The 21,458-nt window shown below is 40.6% G+C and overlaps 1 long non-coding RNA gene across 1 annotated transcript in view; it reads right to left on the bottom strand.

Annotated features, from left to right (window-relative positions):
• Positions 1–3,063: 3,063 nt before the first annotated feature.
• The window catches only part of LOC119695864, a 49,701-nt gene continuing 31,306 nt past the window's right edge, over positions 3,064–21,458 (bottom strand). The window contains exons 4-5 of the long non-coding RNA XR_005255414.1: positions 16,029–16,172; positions 3,064–4,212 (exon numbers count right to left, since the gene is read on the bottom strand). This is a non-coding gene — a long non-coding RNA (uncharacterized LOC119695864). The remainder of the gene's footprint in view (positions 4,213–16,028; positions 16,173–21,458) is intronic.

Below are 21,458 nucleotides of genomic sequence, written 5' to 3'. Positions count from 1 at the left end.
ATCATTACAATGTGGTCTGTATTTTAGGGCAGGAGACGCTGACAAGAACATCAGCTGCAGGAAAGGCAATGAAAGGACAATATTCTGTTCAAAATTAGGCTTGTTTGTACAACACAAGGGAAAAAACCATTTAAAACATAGGAAGCACAGCTGGTGCTAAATCACTCTGGTGTGTGTCTTTTTCTCTTTCTTGTGGTAACCACTCTTTTTAGTGAGCCACAGTGCAGTCACATCACACTGTGCACTGCTCTGCCCTTCTCCTCATGCAGACACACATATGCACCAAGCCCTTGCTGTGCAGAAGAACAGAGACAGAGCTGACCTCCTCCTTCTGTCTTCCTGCAGTGCTTTGACTTTCCTTGGGTTTGAGACTTTTCCCCTCTTTCCTTCCCTGTCTTCTTATACTGCCAACGCTGAACCTTCTCTCAAGATCCCTAGGTTTCAGCTTCCTCAGCTGATTGCTGCTTTTACCATTATTTTCCATGTGTTGAAATTAACATTTTAACATTATTTTCTATGTGCAGAAAGAAAAATTCTGTTTCTCTTGTTTTCAAGACTTTTGCCATTTTGTCTTGTTCCAAGGCTCACATAGCTCTTCTCTGCTCATCCTTCCCCTTTGTTCTCTTTCCACATTCTTACAGTGAAGAGGAGTGGCTCTGACCTTCTCTCCATTTCTCTGTCTCACCACTTTTTTTCCCTTCCTGGCATCAGCTCTAAAACATACCTACTGAAGCAAATGTCTCAGTTTTTTAAAATCTAGCCACCTATACAGAGAAATCCAACAAACAGATGAAATCATCCTGTTTTTCTCCTCTTTCTCCACTTATTTTTCCTGAGTTAGGTAAAAAGCTGTTTATGTAACATCCTGGAACAACTGAAAATGGCTTTTATTCTAAAGGATAAAAATGCATGGATGCCTGTGCAACAGGCTGAGCCCAGAGATATGGAAGACAATCAAGTCCTTCAGGACATAAAATGTTTGAGCCAATCTGATTGTAGCTTTTGATTTCTGGTTCTTTTCTTTGTCTTTCTTTTTTTTTTTTTTTTATTTAGGGTTTTTTATGTGCGTGTTGGTTTTTTGCGGGGGGGGGTCGCTGTTTGATTTTTGTGTTGTGGAGGTTTTTTTGTTGTGTTTTTGAGGGGCTGTTGTGGAGTTTTTTTGTTTGGGTTGTTTTGGTTTTCTAGGTTTTTTGGGGTTTTTTTGGCGGGGGGGTTTTTGGTTTTTTTGGGGGTTTTTTTGTTTGCAGGTGTTTTATTTTTATTCCTCAGTAATAAAGAAATGTTAGAAATCTACCTTTATAGAGAAAGAAAAATGCTGATCACATCTACGCTAGCTCTCAAAAGAAAAGTATAGCAATAGTGAAACAAAATTATTTTTGAACACCATCTTTCCTCTGCATTTATTTATCAGCAGATGTATAAATGGGGCACTGGGCATTGAAGGAGGCATTTCAAAATTGTTTTCCTCATGGCTTTATCACATACTTTGAAGTAGAACAAATTATAATGAGCAAACTACTCAGTGAGTTTGAAGCAGTCTTTTCTTCAGTTTGTAAATGATGAAGGCACTAGTTTACATTCTGACAGATTGTTTTGTTTGTAAGGTTTTGAAATACACTTTGTAGCCATATATAAATTCATGATTTTCCCCACGAAGAATTTGCTTCAACTGCCTGTTGGTTGATTATCCCTTTCTAGTGAATTAGCAGCAAAAAATACAGAAAAATAATTCATTTTCTTACTCAGAAAGCAGGAAAGAATATCAAACCATTCACAGAACTGCTAAATATCCAGGTATTAATGAATACAGCCACAAAAGACCACTTCCAAAAAAATGTAATCTGTGTAGGAAAGGGAATATAACAGAATCACTGGGTAATTTAAGAACATGCTCAACAATAATTATGCCTTCTTTTCTTTTCCACCCTGCTTTAGTCTACATGACATTCTCTCTCCTCTGATCTGCTGCCCATCTCTGCTGGACCTCCCTTGTTTACTATAAAGCAAACTTTGCAGGATGGTGTTCTTGGACAGAATACAGAAAAAGTCTTCTTTGTATAATGAAAACACTGTGAGGGAGTAATTTATTGGATTGGCATGTTGTTGTTTTTTGCTGCTCAAATGGCAGATTTACAGGCCTTTGCCGCGTAGGTATTTACTGCTGAGATAGGGAGGAAACTGAATCATAAACATCTCAGTGACTTTGAATAAAAGCAAAAGAACTGCTGAGGTCATTCTAGCAGCTTGTGTTTGCAGAGTGCAACAGAAGGTGTTCAGCACAAGACAAATACTTTCCTTGGCCAGCTGCCCTAGAATCTGCTCAATTAATGATATTAACTATTATTTGTTTGTGTGGGGGAGATATCCAAGAACAGTGCTCTTCTTAGTAAGTTACTTTGTCTACAACTGATCCTTCACAGAAAGATTCTTGTGATTACAATATTGAAAATATGTGGTGGCGGAAGTGTAATTGAGATCATGTCCCATTGCTTAGCCAAAAACATTACTGTGTATAATTAAGTCTCTTTTTGAGAGGCATAAAAATCCCCACATAAAGTTGCTTACCCACTCCAAATACTAGTTTGAAAGATGGGATTAGGAGGAAGTAACAAGAGGAAGCCCATCAAACTCAGTGGCTGCTCTACACTTCATGCTTGTGTGCCTTCTTGAGGCACACTTCACTCAATGAGAGGTATCTCCTGAGAGACCCTTCAGCTGCACAGAAAGTAGAGTGCAGCCCTTTCTCCCAGCAGTCTGAATGAGGAGAGGGGAGAAGGCTACGTGTTTTGATGCGGCATTACCCCCACATAGTCACAGCTGTTTAGCATGTTTTAAAATCTACAAGTAGCTAATACATCTACACAGAGGAAACTAGATATTTTGTCAGCAAACATAAATACCTCCAAATATTACCCTGTGTTTCTACCAGGAAGATGACAATGTTCAGGGCTACATGTTAGATTTCGACTCTCAAAGCCTACATAGTAGGACTCATTATTATCTTACAACAGCAGATATTACCACCAAAAGAAAAAAAACCAAAATTAAGGAATGTTGATTTTTGCTTTATTTTTCTTCGACGTGATGTACCCATATACAGCCGTCCCAACTAGTGTTAGTACAAATACACAAATACTGACAAATACTTAGATAAATGCCCATAACTGAACCTTGTCTTACATCATAAGGAGAATAGTGCTCCCTACAAATAGAGGCCAGCAAGATGTTTTGGCTCTCTTAAGAAATTTTTCAAGCTTCTATGTGTTTATTCAGAAGTCTGTGTACAGTATTTTTATTTTGTATTTACTGTCTGACCAAAGTTCACCTTCAGCCCTTATTTGTCCTGATGTAATCCTGATGTATTCCTAAGAATTACAATTTCTATACACCCAGTAGATTTATTTTGCCATAACTCCACTGCAATAATGATAACTTATTCAATTTATGCAGAAGACTAAAATGTGATATACAAAATCCATTCCTGTAGAACCTAATCTTACATTGTTTTTGTTTGAAACACTGTTTTTGCTTGAAAGTTCTGTATCCCAGATTTTCCCACACTTGTACTAATATAAGAGAAGAAATACACCTTTAAATACAGGATTTTTTTTACCTGATATTGAAAGTATGTTTCTACTTTGTTCCTTTCCTCTCTGGTGTTGCAAACATAACCTGCTCACACTACTTCACCAGGACATGGCAGTGTTGTCCACATCACATCACCAAGGTAAGACTCACATGCCAGAAGCCAAGATTCCACAAAAGTGGTATTTTAAGGTTACACACCTAATTTCAACTTTAAAATCCAGTACTTGACAACTGGTAAAGTCACTGTTGAAATGTGATCTGTGGAGCTCATGTCCTCTCTTGGTGTCTAACACTGGACATATGTGAACTGTCTCCTCAGACAACCTCTGGAGTATCCTTGCAATAGCCCAAATTCATGCAAGATCTGATCAGATGGCTTTCAAAGGTGGTTTCAAGAATTTGCACAGCAGTCCAAGGAAAATACCACATTCTTGTGGTAGGCAGGATTATGGTATCCCACTACTCTTCTCCCATGTGTGTGAGATGGGAGACGACAAAGCCATCCTGAAACCAGCAGCAGTTTTAACTGTGTAACTGTAGTGCCTTCCATTCACTTTGGGAACTTCATTTGGTTTATTTATTTACTTTATTTAGTTCAGTTCTCCTTTCAAACAGGACCTCATGCTGTGGGAGGAAAAATATATAATTTATTACTTATTGAACAGCAATGGCATCCATGGCCTCCCTGAAAACAGTATATCATTAAAGAATGTACCAGTCAAGATTTGCAGCAAGTGTCTGTTGTGTATGAAATGTAATCTGCATTTACCACAATGACTTTGAGGAACCCTGTTCATCACCTGTTTTGTGACAGTCATGTAAAAGAGAAAGAGAACACAAGGAGAGAATTTTCCCCATTGCTCCTGTCTCAAATCATTCCTCTCAAATTCCCCACAGACTAAAACAAGAGAGTCAACATGAGTTGCTTTCAGAACCCTGGCGATGTGAGTTTTCCTGCTGGAGTGATAATTTGTTTTCCTTCAGGCAGAATGTATCATTCACAATTCCCAGTATAAGTGTGTTTTCTAATTCTCTTCTTAAGGGAAAAATATACCAATTAGCTCAGTTTGTGGTTTGCCAGGTCTTAATTCATTAATAGAGACAGGTAGCTCAATGCATGTAAAACCTGACTTGCTAAGTAAAAAAACTGGACGCTGGACTCAGAATGACATTATCAAGGTTCTTGAGCTCTACCCACAGGTCTGCTACTGTGCCTCAAGAAACATCTCTTGTCCCTACCACTGGCATAAAAATAATCCCTGCACTGCCTTCTGAGTTATTGCTGAGACTTAAGACATGACTTTGTATAAAAGTGCCTCTCTTCACCATAAAGCTTGATGTGCTCAGTCCAAGCTCCTGGAAGCAGAAGGGTGGTGTAGCAACCCCAGTGAGAAACACAAGAGCCCCAATGCTATCTCACATGTTCATCAGGATTGCTTCCAAGAGCAGAGAGGTGCTCATAGTACTGCACCTGAGCAGTAGTGTCCTGAGCTAAGTCCAGCCTATCACTCCCACTCCCACCCCACAGTAGCTGCATTCTAGCACATAGTGATGAGTCATGGTGTTGTGATTCTCTGCCAGTTATGGGGGCTGAGACTCTGGACCTGTACACAAAGGACTCCCAATCCCCTTCACAAGTCCACCTGACTCAACCTGAGAATGTCTGAGGGACAGACAGACTGCTTCCCTTTTTACTTTTGTAGAGTTTGACCTGTCTTACTCAATGCTGGCTTGGCATCCTTTCTCTTAAGTCTATGGAAAGCAGTTTAGGTTTTCCTTCTCAACTCTGCAAGACTGCTGCTTGTTTTTAGAAGACCAATCCTGCGCATATGAAGTTTTTCCAAGCAATTTGATGGGGAGATAACTGAGGTGGCACTTGGTCATTCTTGGACTACAAAATACTCTGACAGTAGACAAGAACAAGGCAAACTCATTCTGATATTTCTTGTCCCACTGCAAGTGGAAGCTCATCCTTGTCCTCCCATCCCTTTTCTCCAACGCACTCGGAGCAGTTGGCAGAAATACCAGTCTGGAGCTCCTGAATGCAAACTTTTCTCATGGGAACTCATCTGTGCAGAAAGTCACCATGCAAGTGCATACTGAAAGAGCATGTTGTTTCTGCACTGTTGATCCCTTAAAAAAAATTAAAAAGAGGAAGTAAAGAGGAGCACTGGGGGAGCTGTTTAAGCTTGGCTGAAAGGATTCATATGGTCTGTGTCAGGCATTCCCTTTGGATGGCAGACATGGTGATGAAGTCACTGCAGATATTTTGTTTTGAAGGCCCTGGCCTTCATCTGGAATACAGAAGGCCATATTCATATTCATATTCCTCAGTCTACTAAAATGGACTTAAAAGAAGTTGGTATGAAATGTAGGTGTATGCTTTTGTAAAAGTCTGGCCTTTGAGAACAGCTCTCTCCATTAAGAGAGGGTAGATGGCAAAAGGTAGGAAAATCATGGACTTCTGAATTAATGCCAAAAAAAACTAAATGAGGAAGTTGCAGGCAGCTGATTAAAACTGATGGACAAAGCTATGTTCGATATATACATGCACGGCTATTTTGAAGGATGCAATCAAGGGAGGTATAGTTATTCAGAGGTCTATTTAGCAGCATTGCTCCACCTCAGCTGCTGCCCATTTGCAGCAGTTCATCCATGGAAAGAACTTATGCCATGCTTTCTGCAAACCACTAACTCAGAGTACCCAGGGGCACCTGCAGAAAGACAGAAGGAAAAAGGCACTGAGATCAGACTTCTTGCTGCATGCTGCAGCTTGTAACAGTGGGACACACTGGCAAGGCTGGCTCATCCCCCAGCCCAGACACCTGCTACCCAGTGATCTGATGTCCTTCAAATGCCCTCTAGTGGCTGTGGCTCTGCCTGGGGGCCACATCCCCGTGGTGCAGCTGGAGGAAAAGAGCACTTTGCATGCACACACAAAGCATAGCCTGAAAGCACATGTGTGCAAAATGGCTGGTGCTCACTGGTAGCCCCCAGCTCCCCCATTTCTGGTGCTACTACACAAAAGTAGCATCCAATAGTGCAGCTCTCAGCTCCACCAAGCAGAAGAGCTATGCTGGGAAGGAACTGATGTTCCAACACTGATGGAGGCTCAGTGGGCCATCCATGTGTTCATACAAAGTGCATTGCTGTTTTAAAGACCACTGTCTGAAGGGAAATTTTCTCTTCTGAATCTCTGCTTAAAAGGAGACATAGCACTCCAAGCACCAGGGAAGAAGATTAGGCTCCCTGAGACAACATGGTCAGGAACCACTGAGTAAAGGATCCTAATATAAACATCAGTGGGATCTGTCACAGACTGAAAAAAGTCTTTGGACAATGAGGTTCTATTGCTGAAGGTCCTAAACAGTAATTGAGGAATCTTCTGCAAGAAGTACAGCTTGGTGAAGAAATTAAAGGAATTCAAGACACGCTATGAGCTGCATGTTTACTTAGGGGAGTGGGGAGTCAGATGGAACAACAACAAGACCCTGTCCCTGTCATGAGGAAGCATAAGGCTGGTTTCTGAGGTGTCTAATATGCCTGTGAAGTTTGCACTTTCAGGTGAGGGAGTTGTCTGACCTGCATCTTAAGGTTTTAAGGAGCATAATGGCTTGGATTCTGCTGCAGCAGATCATGAGAAGTCAAATGGCTGTGATAGTGACAATCAACACAATTGACGGGGAGGCTGAAAATCACTCTGATATTCTCTCTAGATTTCTTTATATTTTTCCAGTATTTTGCCCTCCTATTATTACAGAGATGCTACTTTTTCTTTTCAGATGCTGTTTTTGCTTTCCAAACCAGTATTCACTGACTGCTCCACGGTTGGCCCTTGCTTAGATAACCTTTGGGAGCAACACAGCTCCCGCTTGGTGTGTCTGTGACTGCAGAGTGTTTTTGTAATGCTGGGTTTGGCATTGATAACTTCTCACACCTGCTGCAGATCTACCAAAATTATTTCTCAAGAAGTTTCAAACTTGTGTGTGGAGCAAGAGAGTTACAGAAATACTGCTTCACATCCTGGTTTTCTGCAACTATATTAAGAGTGTAAGATATTTGGGGCACGGATCACCTCCTAGGGCATTGGTTCAGCCTGTGCTGCAATGACATCCAGAAGACCTAATATTTTACTGCCCAGAAAAGCAGAGAGGGAAAAAAGGCACTGTATCCTTGTGGGAAGAATGCCCTGATCTATTCTCTGTGTGGATGTGCAAATTACAACAGATGATGCACTCAGCAATTATGTTCTTTGCATACATAAGCAGGAACAACAGCTCCCAAACTGCCAATATCTCTCTCGATTCTCACCAAATGGCTGCGTGTCACATGGTCACACAGCAAGGGGGATGAAGGAAATGAGAGGAAAGAATGGCAGAGGAGGAAGCTTCAAATGGGTACATACATGCATCCCAAATTAACTGCATCTTTTTTAAAAATGACTGAAATTCACCTGCTCTTCAGGTCTTCTCTTCTTTGAAGTATTTTGTTTTGAGCATTTTAAGCTCTCTCTGAAAGGATAAATGTGTCTTCAGCTACCCATGCCTTAGAGTGCACAGCCTGAGCCTATCTGTGTGGTGGACTGCTTCTTTAATCAAGTCAATTTTCTGCCCTTCCCTCTCTGTCGCCTGGATCTTCACATAAAAGAAGAACAATGCCCCCTCATTCCCAACCCCGCCCCCCAAAAAAAACCCTAAAACCCCACCCAAACCTAATAACCAAACAAAAAGCCTCCAAACCCAACACAAACAAATAAACAAAAGTCCCAACACAAACAACTGAAATAAAAGGAAACTGGCTCTTTCTCACAGACCACCTTCTGAGAATTTCTGTGATTCATTCCACATTCTGAATTACACCCTTCTGCTCACACAAGAACCATGGCAGACAGTAGGCACAAGGGCAGAAGATGTTACCCTTTCCCTTGTCTGTATTTTGAGTCCTTCTTACAACCTCTCAGAAAGTTTGAGAGAAAGTATAAGAGCTGTGTGTGGTTTAGGACCTCTGAGGCTGGCTTCTCGTAGCAAAGGGTTACTCCTGCCCTTACAAAGCTTCACACTGACATGCTGATGGAAGACTGCAATTTCTACAAGTGTTGATAACCAGATAATGTTTTATATCACCTGCCACACAATCTTCCCTGAATCATGGAGTCTGCTGTCTTTTCTGCTTTCCTGCAGACTTCAGGAGAAAGAAACTCTCAACTTCATCTGCATATGAAAAAGGGTTGAGACCTCCAAACTCAGACATTTGGAAGATGACATAATTTGATGTGAATCAGCATGATTGGCAGTCAACGCATAATGCTGGCTCTTGCAGCTCAAAAGTGCCTGGTAATTGGCAGAACTGTGAAGCTCACCATGTTGTAGTCTGTGAGGTGCATTTCTTGATATTCCCTCTTTGTACAGTTATTTGATAACTGAGAACAGTTATTTGATAGTTCAAATTATTCAGACCACATCAGGGCTCAGGAAAGGTGGAAGAAGACAGAAATGGAGGTAGCCTGATCCTCTGACAGGTAGCCAATGAAACAATGACACCAGGTGTGAAGTCACTTAGAGTGAGCTTTTGAAGTAACACAGCCTGTTGGGTGGTGCTAAGCTCTGTTTAAAAGCTGGGACAGAATTTTTGCAATGGAAACAGCTGGATACTGAGTGCTTTTAAAAATCTGGCTCTTGTTTAGCTGCCTCCATGGGAACTGAGCTTAACTGAAAACCTGGCCCTGACTGGGCATGCTGAGCACTTTAAAATGGGCCCTTCTGGTCTTTAGAAATTTCAGCTGATAGCATTCTGCAAATAGCTGAGATTTCCTTTCTGAAGTACTACTGTTCTGTGTTACATGTTTTTTGTTGTTGCTTTCTTTTTCAGCTGACACAAACGTCAGTGCCTGCCAGTCTGTTCCAGGCTTTGTAAGCTTGTGCAGTTACAGCCTGCTAATTCCTTTGCTTACACGCCAAAAGCCAGAAGTAGCTATCCGTCACCTTACTGTTTGCTGCTTTGAATCCCAGCCTGAGTGAGTATGTGAATCCTTCAGCCTGAGTCCAGAGTAATGCTAAAATTCAAGCCTTATCTGCGGGAGGAACACTGACCATCAAAAGCCTAAAAGCCTCAGCCAAATCTTGAAGCCCTGTGCATGCACAATTGTGGAAATAAAGCTTATATGTTCCCTGCAGAATAAACAGACAATATTGACATGCAGCAGTGAGAGAAACAGAAGGTATGAAGTGTTGAAGCCACTTAGATACAAGTGCACAAAGCATGCGTAAGCAAGGTGGAAAAAATATTAGATCAAATTTCTATCATTGTGTTTCAAAAACACAACAGGACAAGTGCTTAGTATATATCACCAACTGTGAGGAGCCAGTGAAGAGTTATTAATAATTCCCGATAACAATGAGATGGGAGATTTCAAATATAGGCAGAGAACCATATGTTAAAAATCTCTTACAGGGCTGCACCCAGTTATTTAGCATGGGTGGCTGCCAGTTGACAAGTGAGCTGTTTTCATAGCTTGCAGTGATGCTCTCACAGGAATGTGAGAGGTGTCTGGACAGTATATCTCCAACATTCATGTCAGCTACACACTGTTGGGAAGTGGTGATTGATGCCATGTAGCACATTAGTGTTCTTGGATGCTCATGCCTGTAGCATGGGGACATGAAGGCACCAGCAGTGCTAGCTACATGATTATGGTGTGACTTCGGGGCATATTATAAAATCCATGGAAACATGCAGTCAAGCATTTTTAACAGTCTTGTTCCAAAGGGCCAAGGCAATGCAGCAGGCAGAAGGCCAAATTTGTCTTCCCATGAAACCCTGTTTTTTGTACAGGCAAGGAGTCATTTACTGTTTCTTTGAAGCTGAAGAGTGATGGTAAACAGAGCCTCAATGCCAGCTGGAGAGTATGCAGATAATTCTGCTTTCATATGAAAGGTATGAGGCTGGTCTGAACCACTGGACTCTCTGGGTAGAGGACAAATCTTCCAGCTGCTAACTTCCTGTTGGCTGTTGGCTTCCTGCATCTGAAAATGTCTCCTTCTGGGCAGTAAAGTCAAAGCAAAGTGGCAAAAAACAGGAGAGATACTCCTCCTGCTCTCCCTGAATCTGTGAATTTCTTGTTGCACTACTTGGGTCTGTTCAGAAGAGAGCAGCCAGCTTCTGCTTGCCCCATGCCTAAACAGACTCCATTCCTGTGGTAACACTGTCTGCACATTTGCATGCAAAGTATGATTTTCACTACACTGTTTAGATTGGCTATTGTGTGATATAATCATTCTGTCAGGGTGGGGGAGTAAGGGAGGAAAATCCTACCTAGTTTTTGTTTTGCTTCGGCTATCTGAATACTGATTTGGTTTCTTAAAAAAAAAAAAAAAAAAAGTTTGTGACAGAAACAGGAGCAGGAGAGGGAGGACCAGCATTGATTGCTGCTAGGGAAAAGAGCGTTTTGTTGGCTAAACTTCATAATGACTTTTACACTCTTCTTCCACATTAAAGACCATACTGTCTTTTGATGTTATGCCTGTGACCACAAAGTTGAGTGCAGATGTCTCTCCTTCTCTTCCCTCTGAGTGATAGCAAGGACAGGCTGCACCCTCCACAGGTGCAGATGGTGTCTGAGTGGCTTTTTGGGGTCTGCACTATGTCCACTGTCAGGAGTCAAGTTTAATATTTTAAAAATGGAGATCTTTCTGTATGAGACACTAAATTAACTATCTCTTTAATATATCCTTGAGATAGTCCTACCAACTGTCTTAGTTTTGAGTGAATCCTAACAAAAGCCTGACATGGATTAGATTAACTGGGGTCTAATACTGGGCATTTTCTGATGAAAGTTTTGCTGTGGGTGGTTTGGTTCCAATTTAAAGGAGATTCCCCCTTCTGTTTCTTCAGGATCTCTAGGGTAAGGCGAAAAATATGCTCCCTGATGTGCATTCTTTCCTGCAGCTATTTCAGACTGTGCATAGTCTGCTTCTCCACAGTGACCAGGCAGGTGTTTAGTACGTTATGGGAGATTAAACAGATTTCCCTGCTTTGAGAGAACAATAATCTTATGACCATTCAGTGGCTGTATGGTTTTTGTTCTTTTTTGTCCTAAACAGTTTAAAGATACTGGAGTTTCATGTATCTTAAACACAGATCCATAAAGTTCAAAACATGAATCTGGTTTTGTGCAACTTACTGATACAGAAGGAGGTCCACTTGTGAAGAAGAAAATGCAGAGATTTACTGCATATATTGTGGAGAAATACGGCAGTGCGACATGAAACCCAGCATCAAATTAGGGGAGGACATCTCAGGCACAAACATCAGCCTCATGCTTCATCTTCATGCCTTCCTTAGGTAGTAGCCATTAGATATTCACACATGGGATCTGAGAGCCCACTCTACTGATTTTGTTGGGGTAGATCCAAGGATAAGCCTCAAGAATGAAGAAGAAGCAAACCTCCTCCCATGATAGGAAACCATGGATGGATAGGAAACAAAGGATGAAAAAATTAATTCCTTCATCTTGAGAAGATTTACCACTCCTACTCTTGGGGTGCCTGATTATGAAATTTTGCTTGTCTCCCTCATTTTGCTTTTCCACCTACAGCTTTGTACATGTAGGAAAAAATGGCCATCTGAAAACCCTCAGAAGCAGAGCTTTTTCCACTGATCCATGTTCAGCCCTGCACCTGCACTGCACACATCCACCAATGGATTACATATGGTGCCCTCTGCTCTCAGAGGGATGTGCATGTGACAAGAGAGCCTGCATACTTCTTCAGCCTGCAAGCTGCTGCTGGAGGATGCTGTTGATCACCACATGAGCTGCAACTGTCAGTGTGAGGAGAAGGCCTGTCCCACAAAAGTCCCAGAAGCTATGTGTGTGCTTTCCTCCCTGGGATGTCCTCATGCAAAAACACACTACTGCTGTTTCATCCAAGATAACGGGCTCCACTGTTACACAAACAGTGGGCTCAAACTGGACTCAGCAGTATCCCACAGACAGTGAGATGGATTGTGCATGCATGATGGCAGGTTTGCAACTTAACAGCTCACTTTAAAAAAATGTTAAGATGGTGTTTAACTAGCTACTAAAATGTCCTCATGAGGACTATAGCAATTAGGAATTTATCTTTGTTTGAAACAAGAAAAATATTTCCCACAATGCATCAAACCCTGAATATAAACTTGTCAATAGGTGGAGAGATTTATTTTGATGACCCCTTTGTTCCAGTTTGCCCTTCTCAAGATTTGGCTAGCACAGAAGAAAATCATGGATCCAGGAATCAGCCAAGTCACTCCTCATACAGAAATTTAAATTTCTGTCCCTACAGTGTAAAAGACATGAGAGGAGAAAGTGCATAATTTTGGGCCTTCATCCAAAATCATACAGGGATATTAGGAATTATACTGTAAAATCATCAGGACTGGAAACACATGAGCATTTTCTGCAGTAGACCTCACCGACTTTTTTACGTGACATGCAATATGACACTAATAGTATACTTTGTTGATAAATAAAATTATAACAAATATGTCCATGCACTGAAATAACAGAGAAAATCATGTTTGTGCTTACAGAGTAAAGTAGACATACGTTGCAATTTATCTCTCTACACTGTTACTGCCCAAAGAAATGTACTTATATTTAATCCAACTCTGGTGCACATGACAGGCATTCTGCAGCTGTCAGTGATGTTATGTACTGCAAACTCCAAACATCCATTGTAAAACTCTGCTCATTATAAGAAGTAAAATATGGTACCTGAATCTTAACTGAAGTATTAATAATAAAAATGGATTACACGCATCTTGTTTGCTGAGTAATTATTCCAGGGATGAGACTGGTTTCAGATTTTGCCTCACTGACTGAATGGCAGAACAGGTATTTGTATGCAGTGTCTTTGACCTGAGAGAAAATGTCAGAAACTTTGTAAGTTTTAGAAGGAGAAATAAAAGGTTCTTTGTTTTTTTTGCTTTAACTATTAAGTAAAACTCTATTGTCTGTGTTATTTCTTAGAAAAAAGAAGAATCTCAGAAAAACTAAATATAATTTATTGAATAAAAGTCTGTAAAAACATAAATTTCTCTACACTTGAACATGATCTATTTTTTGAATGTGTATCATTGAGGCTTTGTTGATAAGGCTGTTAATGAAAACCCCAACCCTGTGTAAGAGGCATACATTTAGATGATGCAGTAGTGTTTAATTTTTTAGCAAGCTTCAGATGTAGGCTGCTTGAACTGCTTATCTTTTATATGTACAGAAAATGTATGAAACATTTCACTTGTGTAGAATTCTGGGCCTCTATCTACAGCTCAGCCATCGGCAATGTGTACCAGGCAAGTTCTGTGCACATCCCAGTGCTGGCAGCCTGATGTCATAAAATCTAGGAATGATTTGGGGTGGCAGATCCAAAGAAAGATTAAAGATCATCTAGTTCCAGCTCCCCTACCATGGGCAGGGATATCTTCTACCAGATTAGCTTTGTCAGGGTCCCATCCAACTCTGCCTTGAATATTTCCAGGGATGGGGCACCTGCAACCTCTCTAGGCAACTTCTTCCAGTACCTCACCACCCTCAAAGTAAGAAATTTTTCCTAATAATCTAATCCACATCTACCCTCTTTCAGCTTAAAGCTTTTCTCCTACCAAACACGGCTTTTAAAAAAGTTCCTCTCCAGATTTCTTACGCACTCTTTTCCTCAGCCTCTTGTTTGAAGAACCCTCTTGTCTAGGCAAAAGTATTGAAACAGTGTGTTCTACCCAAGAATCATGCTGAATCAGGAAGAGCATCTTAACTGTACAGTTTCAAGGGGAATGTACCCTGAAGCCTTGGAAGTTACCTTGGCAAAGCTTCAAAAGCTAGAAATATAAACCCCCAAAACTGGCATAACAGCAGCTGATTTAAAGGATTCCTTATTGCTTTCAATGAGATCTAAGTTCTACTGAATTTAACAGGGACTTTTCTTGTTGTGGAAGGTGTTTCAGACTTCATGTAAACTTAACCCCAGGTGTGGTTCAAATCAGGACCATTTTACCCAGGGTCAGGCAACATGTGATGACTTTCCTTCTGCTCCTTGAAAAGGACTGTTCACATCTGAAGGAGCAAAACCATTGAAAGCAGGAAGGAAAAGCATATTTCCAGTGTTCACTGCCTCCCAAACAAGTGAGATGGAGCTGTTAGATTATGGTGGGACCATTCATCCTGTGGCCAGTGCCTCACATGCCACCTGCAAGCTGGCTGCTGTATCCATGGCAATGGCAGCTCAGCTTCTAACTTTTAGACATGCAGAAAATTATTTCATACTTGATGTAATGGCTGTCTGGTTGGACATTCATAGCTAATAAACAATAGGCTTTAGGTCAGGTGTTTCCTGGCAGCTAATGGCCACCTGTGCTAAAAGTTGTCAGTTGCTGCAGTAATTCATTAAATGATAGAAAATGGTCATTATGTCAGTCATTATGGCATCAGTGCAAAAGTTTTGTTTCAAGTGTAATCGGCTTTATGACACTAATGCCACTTCTTAATGAAAAAGGAAGCTATCTGGTAAGTAGAGAAATGCAGTGTACACAGCCAAACTGGTAAAACTTGCAGGGAAAAGACCCAACTTGTGTGAACTGCCAAAGGCCAGTGAAAAAAAGAAATAGCATTATCTTTCTTGACAGAAAGCACTACACCCTTTACAATTTAGACTTTTTCTGAGAAGCTAGGGAAGGGGGAAGTACAGTACCCCACTTCAACACTCTACACATTGATTCCACTTCTACAAAATTATGGATAAATTATGTTTCCTACCAGGATGTGAGAAACCATAAAAAAGCAAAAGCTTTCTCTACAGGTAGAGTATAACGTTGGCAAGAGCACATGTATGAATTTCTACTCAGAAGACATTAAAATGACAAGGGTCATGTAAGTATTCACAGTGGCAAGAACCACGTATTTCTGGGTATACCATTTGTAGTGATAACATCTCATAAGAGCCCCGAGCTTGGTACATATCAAAAGGAATCTATTTTCAAGTTTTACTTTGTGCCTAATCTTTGCAATCTCTCCCATGCAATCTGTAAATGGCAATTGATTTGTACATGGATGAGAATTTGTAATAAAGAAGTGCAGGAAGACGTCCTTTTCTTTCTTCTTCAAACACCTTTCTTCTGCCTTGGTGAGGAAAATGTTGCACTTAAATTGAGCTGTATACTTCACAGAGGCATAGTGTGGTGTAACTTCTAAGCTCCGACTAGAAAAGAGGATCATAACCACCTCTCCAGCAATTTTCAAATTTGCGTGTTGACTGTTGCTATTGAATTCAGAAACTACTTATGCCTCAAAACCCATGCAGTGTGGACCAGATACTGGGAAGTACTTCCTGTGACCTCTGTAGCTGTTTGGCAATTAGCAGTTGCACAGCTGGCCGAAAAGCCAAGAGCAGCCACTGGGTCTGGCATGTTACCTGAGCTGGGTGCTGGAGAAGAACACATCAATTAGGACAGCCAACAATTTTCAGCTGCACCTTCCAAAGAGACATCCAGGTTTACATGTGCTTGTAAGCAGGAGGAGGAGCAGTCACAAAGCAGGGCACAGCTGGGCAGATGTGCTGTACAAAGGAAATAGAAAGGAAATTCACTTATTTGCCTGGTTTTGCTTGTCCTCAGAAAAAGTACACAGAGATTCTTTTCCACAAATAGAGATAATGCTGATCATTTACATTAATAAGTAGCTAGTGTCCTCAGGCAAACATTGAAGGGCAAAGAATTCAACGGGAATTTTATCCCTAACACCATCAGCCCAGGATGCTACCACTGGGCCCTACCTGCATAGCATAATATTCATCATTTACATGCACATGTGAAAGGAAGAAGGAGGATCAGCAGGGGTAAGAGTCATGAAGGATGAAGAAGACGATCGTATCAGCACTACTACTTGACCTCAGGCCTCTTCTCTAGTTCTAATAACTTTTTTATCATTTGAATAAATTCACGAGCTTTCACTTGCATTTTAGCCAAAGGTGAAACAGCAGGCAAAACTCTCCCTCCCTGAGAGTTTTGGAGCAGCAAAGGAGGGGTCTTTACTTTTGTATACAGAATGTCAGGTTCGAAAAAAGGATGGATGGTCATGGGAGAAAAAAGTGAGCAGAATAACAAAGTAGCTACACTGGCTGATGGAAAACAGTAGGTAATTTGAGAAGAGTTTGATTACACAGGGCAAATTAAAAGACTGAGCTTGCAAATAGAAACCAAAAAAATGACAGTGATGAAAGAATTCGAAAATAAATAAATTAAAAGGCAGAGGTAGATGGAAGTAAAATATTGCTTTCATCACCTAGTGGAAAATGTGTATTAATGTTTCAATAACAGGACAAAGAGAGAACTACATTCTACCATAATTTTAAATTAATTAGGGATCTCTTGCAGCAAATTCACGTACATATATATATGTACATAATGTGTGCGTATGTAACAAATACATGGAAATTTACTCCCACTGCAGAAATTCCTATGAGATTTGCCCACTTCTGCAGAATTGCTTCAGTCTGTCTAGTCCTTACTAACAGTGTCTCTAATGCTCTGTTTCTGAGGTAAAATGGAAAGGTGAACAGCAAGTGAATTATAATATCTTTTAAAGTGTGGTGATGGTCTGAAGAAACATTAGAAAGGTACAAACTAGCTGAATTCTGGCATTTGAAGTTAATAGTCTGCATCTCATTAGAAATAAGTACAATATAAAATTAAATATGATACCCCATTGTTATGAAATTTACTGAATGCACAATTCAACTACTAAAGAATTGCTCTATCTGCCACAACTCTTTGCAAACTCCAGAAGAGTCTGCATGAAGACAGAACAGGCTGCAAGTGGAATGGATTTGATACCTGGCTGCTTACCAGACAAAGGCTGGCAATCTTTGCCATTAGGCAATGTAGTGCCTTAGTGTAGATACACCCCCTGAAAACTGCAATCTTGAGAAGGCAGGGCCACACATTTCTGCAAACTCATGCTCCTTTTGTCCTTTAGGGTGGTGAACCAGATGCTTTTGCAGAGAGACTTAAAATACAGAGAAAACATACTCAGACATGACATCTGGTTTTGTTTCCTTCACAAATAAGGGATTTAAAAGGTCATCTAATGGAGGTATATGTCATCCCACTGACAAAGAAAATTATTGAAGCAATATAACAGTTATTATGAAAGTATGAGATGAAGAAGTGCCAATGGTGTGTGAAAGACTTATGTGCAAGTTATTCAAAGGGGAAATTTTGACTGAAAAAGGAACTATGGAATGAACATAAATTCTCTGAAGTGCTTAGTGGTAACTGAGCACTATGCATTCTGAACTAAACAAAACTAAGGCCATGCAAAAGTTCTTCCCATCAACATCCTACAAATTAACTTATCCAAGGAGAAGAAAAGGAGTGTACCTGCAAAAAAGTAATTTTTGCACTTGATTCATTTGTGTTTATTCTATGTGAAGACAGAGGTGATTGGGCCATCTGTGCTGTACAAACAAAAATAAATTCTAAAGTGCATGAATCCTACAGCACCTTTAAAAAAGAAAGTTTTTTTTTATTCTTTGGAGACCAAAACTGGCCTCAAGCTGTATTACCTAATGAGCATCATGCACTACCTCATGGGCAAAATGTGAATGAAAATCTGAAAATCCTTCAAGTCAATGTGCAGTGTTTCTAGTAGCAAGAACATCCTTCTCCCACACCACTGACAGTGTCAATTTCACAAAGATAAGTAAGTAATGAGTCATTTTGAACAGCGGGTAATGACAGTACTGGCCTTTTTTCTCACTTGTGCCAAAACCCCTTTCACACCAACCTGGAAGACTAGAGAGTCCTAAAAGCAGCACTTCACCATGTGTTGAGCAACCTTAATGAACATGAAAATCAAGCCCATTACCTGAGAGAGGGTATAATAAAGTGTCTGGATGCCAATAACCCTCACAGGTGCCCCTCTCACTGGGAGACATAAAGAGACTCATCAAAGTCACTAGAAAGGGAAATTATTCCATTAGCTGCAGAAATCAGGAAAAAACACTTCCAAGAAAGGTGGCACTCTGTACTTCGAAGGAGGAAGAGCCTCTCTCCCTCTCTGCAGTTGGTTTTGCAGACAGTAAAAGGTTGTGGGGGGGAGGAAAGAAAGAATAAAGGAAAAAAGAGGTCTTTCTAAAGCTTGAGCACTGCTTATCTGCAGGATCTACTATCTCTGCAGGACAGTGCATTGAGCAGACAAGTGCAGCTAAGGATGACTGGAGAGACAGGAGAGAAGATAAAAGAGAAACAAAGACAAAAGCTGAGAAAATATTACTAGAGTAAAGCTAGAGAGGAGAAAGAATCAAAAGTAAATCAAAAGTAAAAGGGAGAAAAATGAAAATTAAAAAAGCCAAACCCATAAACAAATAACCCTACAGACTTAAACCAGGAGTCTCTAATAGGAGTTTGGGCTACAATGCAGTACAAATCTGAGCTTAAGAGAAAACAAAAACAAGACACATGGGAATACTTTCTCTTTCAATTTGTCCTTGTTTGTTATATGTCCTGATTTTACTTCTAAAAAGGGAAACTCTCTGGCTGAGAAAAAGCCTTAAACATTCCTTGATGTTACCACTTACTTTCTCATCTTACATTCCCATGATTGGAATGTTTTCACTTTGACTATCAATGTTTTCTCTATCATCAAGCAGCTGCATTGAGTGCAGCACCTGGGTACAGTGGGATTTGGGGCCTGGCACTGGGGAAAAAAGGGTGGTAGTGACACCCAAAATCCACAGGGCTCTCAGAAAAATATTTCCCATAATAAAGGCACATAGGCATCATGCACCTTTTGCACTGAAACATCTTGTTTATACCTTACGCCCAGAGTACAGAGGCAGTAACCTTGGAATGCTTTACCTTGGCAGTAACCATCAGGAATGCTTTTCTAACCTGAAGCTCTCCTGTTCCCTGCAGCCTCCACTGAACCAAAACTGGCTCTGGTGATGCTTCTACACCCTGCTCCACTGCTTGGCTCTACTCACAGAGGGGAAGGTTAGTTCAGTCTTGCAGGTTCCTCCAGGATGTGTTCCCAGCCTCTGTCTGGCAAATGGTTCATGTCTGACCTTGCAAAGTGCAGCACTCTTCTCCTAGCAGATTTCCTAGCTGTGGTGGTGGCCCAAGGCCATGGTTTTTATTCTGTGGGTGATATTCCTCACACTTGCAAAGCATAAGCACTTAACAGACCGTCTGCCTATGGTTTTCTCATGGTCTATCATGCTCCTGGCAATACCCTACATACGTTCCATTACATTTCAGCTTCTTTTCCCTCAAATTCAGTAAAGCACTCACGTGTGTGATGTCAAAATCTTGATACAATATAAAGGGATAGAAAAGGCTGCATGCTAAAGGGGAATTCTACATATTTCTGACATGGTAGAAGCTATTGTTTTGCATAATGCCTACCAAGCCCCAAAGTGATGCAGCAGATGGAGGAAGGGAAAGCAGGTTACATGCCTGCAGTGTAAATGTACTAACAGGCTTTGCTCTGCCAACTACCTAAATGACTTGCCATGCCTCTGTTAAAGTGGGTCCTGAGAGGATGTAAAATTGCAGTTTAGATTGGGATTTATGAATACTTTTCATGTCAGAATAGTGTGCTGAAGCACAAGTTTATCTGCAGGTACCAGCCCTTGGGTTATAAAACAATTATTTTGTAAAAGGCAAAATATTTATCAGTTGGATATAGAAAACAAAGAGTATGCCTTGATTGGAATCTCCTAGTAAGAAGCACCTTGAAAAATCACATTATTTGTATAATCATGTTATTTGCCATGCTGTGACTTTAAAACAAAGAAATTTCAAATAAAAATTTCTCTGTTTTATTTGCTTCCAAAATAATTTCACCAGTTGCTATTTTATAACTTCATAATCTCAGCCTTCACACCAGCACTTACAAGACTGTGGTACTTAATTTTGTTGATGCATACTTAAGATGAGATCTAGGAACTTAGGAAACTAGGTATTGAGTTCCTGCAAACATGTGCTTCTTAAGGACAGTCCTGGGAGTGCTGAACCTGAACAATCAGAAGTCAATCCTGCTTTCAGTTCCACTGGGAATCCTGGGCTGAAGAAATAACATATTTGAATAAATAACATTTGAAGAAATAACATTTCTTCAAATAACAATACTTGAAGAAATAACATTTTTGAAATCTGCAGATTTGGTTTACTACTAAAGCCAGATTTTTTTGTAATGTATGCATGATCCATGGATTTGTACCTGTTTCACTGCAGGCCATGCATTAAAAAAATGTCTACAGTATTTCCTATTACAAATCAATATTAATTTCAGCAAACCTTTTAATTTCAAAGACAGATAAAAGATTAGTGAGGGATAAAACTGTGTGAAACAGGCCAAGATTCAGAGTTTACAGTGTAGCGGCCTAACATACTAATGTACTAATATACTGTTGGTTTATACCTGACAGAGTTTGTACCTATGCATATAAAACAAACCCAATTTAAAGCTGTGAAGCTCTAACTAGCCAAGGGTCAAGCTGTTTTACAATTGTCTTGCTAAATAAAGTTTCGAAACAACTCCCCATCCATTTCAAATCTAGACAAGTCCATGTATGGCTAACTTGGGCAAGAAGAAAATGGTATTATCCCACCTTGAATTTCTGCTTCCAGGAACCCCAGGTCCTTTCCAGTGTCTTGTACCATAATCAAACCTACCCTTTCCCATCCCTGGGCTGTGGCCCCTACCCTTGCTGACCACCACAATGCACTAACAGGTAGAGGTGCTCCATCCCCATCCAAGTGGTGGTAATGCAGGCACAGGGATGCAGCTGGAGGGCCTTAGCTCCAACTTCTGTTGTCACACCTGCTGGTTACGGTCCAGA

The sequence above is a fragment of the Motacilla alba genome, chromosome Z (assembly GCF_015832195.1).
Source record: "Motacilla alba alba isolate MOTALB_02 chromosome Z, Motacilla_alba_V1.0_pri, whole genome shotgun sequence".
Classification (NCBI taxonomy): Eukaryota; Metazoa; Chordata; class Aves; order Passeriformes; family Motacillidae; genus Motacilla; species Motacilla alba.
The sequence above is the reverse complement of the archived record's forward strand: the minus strand, read 5'-3'. Positions and strand labels throughout refer to the sequence as shown.